Source organism: Mus musculus, chromosome X (genome assembly GCF_000001635.26).
Source record: "Mus musculus strain C57BL/6J chromosome X, GRCm38.p6 C57BL/6J".
Taxonomy (NCBI): Eukaryota; Metazoa; Chordata; class Mammalia; order Rodentia; family Muridae; genus Mus; species Mus musculus.
Window position 1 is genome coordinate 110,603,809 of NC_000086.7, and position 4,177 is coordinate 110,607,985.

At 41.3% G+C, this 4,177-nt stretch overlaps 1 pseudogene; it reads left to right on the top strand.

Moving 5' to 3' along the window:
* On the top strand, window positions 695-3,366 carry Gm14886 (predicted gene 14886; annotated as a pseudogene).

Here is a 4,177-nt window from a genome sequence, read left to right on the forward strand (position 1 = left end):
AACTATGAACTATTTCCATTGCTCTTGGATATCTTCCAGATTGTGATATTATGAGCCTATGAAAATACAACATTCTTGAGTCATAGCACATGGAGAAATCAAGCTGGTACTGACCTGAAACCTTTATCTATACTGGTTTGCTTTCATAATTCAGGAAAATGTTATGTATACTGCTAAGTGAGAAAAGTAATTATCACTCTTCCACCACCGTGAACCTTAGGAGCTACAACAACTACTCGGGCCAGATATTCCCACTGCTCTAATTGTAGCACTAATATTATACGGGTAACCAATCATTTTATGATTTGATTTAAGGTTTACTTTCCATGATAATATTTGCATCATTAAGGGGTCAAGAGCCTAAGTAAGACTAGGAAAGTCATGGCCCTAGTGGAGGACCACTAGGAAAGTCATGGCCCTAGTGGAGGACCTATTATTATTATGCTGTTAAATTAACATTATATTAAACTAAAACCTAAAGACATATCCACCCATAAATTAGTACATCTTTCAATCCTGAAGGAATACATTTAATATCCATAGATTACTACATTTCTCAGTAATCATCAGAGAATGTTCTAGACATAGTGTTAATAACACTAGAGAGTTATTAACACAGGGACCAACAACTGGTTGTCATGTAAAGAATAAGATATTGTGTAACCACAGATACCACTAACAAAATAATCACCCTTGCTTCACAGACTTTTGGCAGGTCAGCTGTCTCCAACAGAAATGACACTTGACCAGCTTTTAACTCTCCTCTATGACCAAAACTTTCCTTAAGGTTACTGTTCAATAGATCTTACTGTTAAATTGGAATCAAAAGTCATTACAGATCCAAGTTGGTCAAAAACAGACTCTTTTAAAAGACTACATCCTGAAAAAGGTCATGGAGACTTAATCGGTAGCTGTCCAGAGGATGAAGCTCTTACCTTGAGTGATAAGTGCATGGAGTATTGGATGAATCTTTGCTGGAAATCTGTCCCACTCAGTCACCATTTTAAGTTTTTGCAGGAGTGGGTGGACTAGCTCTTATTGCAGAAACTATCATGCTCTATCCAGAAGTGATTCAGGAGGGGAGTGCTCCAGCGATAGCTTCTACCACTCAGGAAAAGCCAAAGGATAGTGATCAGTTTGAAAGGTTGACCATAAGAACAGTCAGGTGAATTGGTTTATGAAGCTCCAGAAAGTATTGCAGCTGAGCCTATGCCTGTTAAGTGAGTGGTGCAAGCCACTTCGCCTATACCTGCCTATTCTTTGGCTGTTTTTGCATTATTTGTCTTCTGGACTATGCTGATGTGTTCCTAAAAGAGAGAAAGTGTGCCCAATGCCATCTTTGATTGGTATTGGGAGTTACAGTTGATGGAGAAGGCAGTCACATTCTGCAATCTCCATCAGCCAATTCGCTTCCAACCCTTCCTTTCCACATCTTTGCAACTTGTTTAGTGCTACTCCCTTGACAACTGATGATGGTGTGTTTCTGCAGTGGATGGAACTGGAAATTAGAACTTTGCCCCTAATTCTTGTCTGTCTCTCATCTCTGAGCCATCATGCACTGAGTTCCAAGCTCTAGCCTTAACCAAACTGAGCCACAGGTCTCAAATTCTCATAACCCCACATCAACAGAAGAACAGCAGCTGAATTGGGCCAAAGGGACTAGCTTTGGCACAGGTTCCACAGCATCAGGATGGGACATGGAATAAGCCTTAACTAAACAGATGCTAGAAAAGGAGCATGTGATCTATTTTTTGCAGGTTCTTGTGAGTTACATAAACTCCATGAGTAGTGCTGTAAAAGGGGAAGCCCAGGTGTCTCCAGAGAGCCAAGAACAGAAAAGCAGTGCTCTGCCCTCTGCTTCTGGAGCTTTTCAGTCAGTTCTGCCTCATCCCAGTCATGTACTATGCAATGACTCTGTTCTGGACATGGCAAGATATGTGTAACTCTATGGTGCTAGAGTTGCTCAAGGCCATTGATTCTTGTACCTCTATAGTGCTGCTGTTGTTGCCTCTTTCTACAGATAAGGGTGAAGAATAGGAAGAAGGTCAGAATGTCAGACTTCTGTTGGTACATTATGAGCCAAAATAAGACCTGTGTTGGAACGCACACCAACCATCTAAGATCTGAAAAGAAAAATGTTAAAACAGGAGTTAGTCCAGATACACCTGATCAAGAACCAGAAGGACTTACTCTTCTGATCCCAGACATCCAGAAGACAACTGAGATTGTCTACACAGCCACCACCAATCTCTGACAAGCAAATCAAGAAAAAAAACAAAAAACAAAACAAAACAAAACAAAACAAAACAAAACAAAACAAACTAGGTGAATACTCAAAGAAAGTGGCTATGAAACCCAAACATCTGTCAGAATTAAAATCACTTGAAGAAAAATATGTGGCTGTCATGTAAAAAACTGCAGTTTAATACATTTGAAATGATTTCAGAAGATGATGATGGAAAATTTGGTTTTAAAGTAAAGTACCACTACATGTCTCAGGTGAAAAATGCCAATGATGCCAACAGTGCTGCCAGAGGCCACTGACTGGCTCAAGAAGTGGTGAGACTTTCAACCTCACTGTCTCTGTCATTGTCTTCTACTGCATTTTTACACTGTAACAATGAGGAACGACGTGACATCCTGAAGGTTCTGATAACTGGGCCAGCAGACACCGTCAATGCAAATGTCTGCTTTGTGTTTGATGTATATTTTCCTCAAGATTTTCCTAGCTCACCTCCTCTTATGAACCTAGAAAGAACTGGGGTTCATAGCATGCACTTCAATCCCAACCTTTACAAGATGGAAAAGTTTGTTTAAGCATCCTGAATAAGTTACATGGAACACCAGAAGAGGAGTAGAATCCATAGACATTAAGCTTTTTGCAAGTGTAGGTTTCTGTTCAGTCTCTAATATTAGTAGCTGAGCCTTCAATAAACCAGGATAAGAATGGTCTAGAGGCACTCCCAGTAGCACACAGAGCTCTCTAGATTATGATGGAAACATTAGACAAGCAACAGTTAAATGGGCAATGCTAGTACAAATCAGAAATGCTTCACTGTGCTTTAAAGTTATATACAAACATTTTTACTTGAAAAAATGAGGTCATGGCCCAGTGTGAGGAGTGGATTGCAGACAAGCAGGAGTAGAGCAGTGATATGAGAGCAGGACAATGTCTCACCAAGCAGCAGCTCTCAAGCTCCACACTGCTTAGCTCCGAGAAGAGTTACTGAAACTTCACTGCCTTGAAGGCTTAGATCCAGACATTGAGGATGTCTCACTGGTGTACAGGGCCTCAGCTGGTGCTGAAGAAACTGACACACAACCATGTCAATTCCAGCAGCAGGAAATACCTCCCCAGTGATGTCCTTTTTTTAATTAGACATTTTCTTCATTTACATTTCAAATGTTATCCCTTTCCTAGTTTCCTCTCTGAAAGTCACCTATACCCTCACCCCGCCCTGCTCCCTAACCCACCCACTCCCACTTCCTAGCCCTGGCATTTCCCTGTACTAGGGCATATAATCTTCAAAAGACCAAAGGCCTCTCTTCCCATTGATGGTCTACTAGGCTATCCGCTGCTACAAATGCAACTAGAGACACAAGCTCTGGGGGGGGGGGGGGGGGCGTGGTTACTGGTTAGTTCATATGCTTGTACCTCATATAAGGTTGCAGACCCCTTTAGCTCCTTAGGTGCTAATTCTAGCTCCGTCATTGGGGGCCCTGTGTTCCATCCAATAGATGACTGTGAGCATCCTCTTCTGTATTTGCCAGGCACTGGCATACCCTCACAAGAGACAGCTATATCAGGGTCCTGTCAGCAAAATCTTTCTGGCATAGGCAGTAGTGTCTGGATTTGGTGGTTGTTTATGGGATGGATCCCCAGGTGGGGCAGTCTCTGGATGGTCCTTCCTTCTGTCTAAACTCTGAACTTTGTCTCTGTAACTCCTTCCATAGGTATTTTGTTCCCCATTCTAAGAAGGAATGAAGTATCCACACTTTGGTCTTCCTTCTTGAGTTTCATGTGTTTTGCAAATTGTATCTTGGGTATTCTAAGTTTCTCGGATAATAATATCCACTTATCAGTGAGTGCATGTTATGTGTGTTTTTTTGTGATTAGGTTACCTCACTCAGGATGATATCCTCCAGATCAATCCATTTGCCTAATAATTTTATAAAT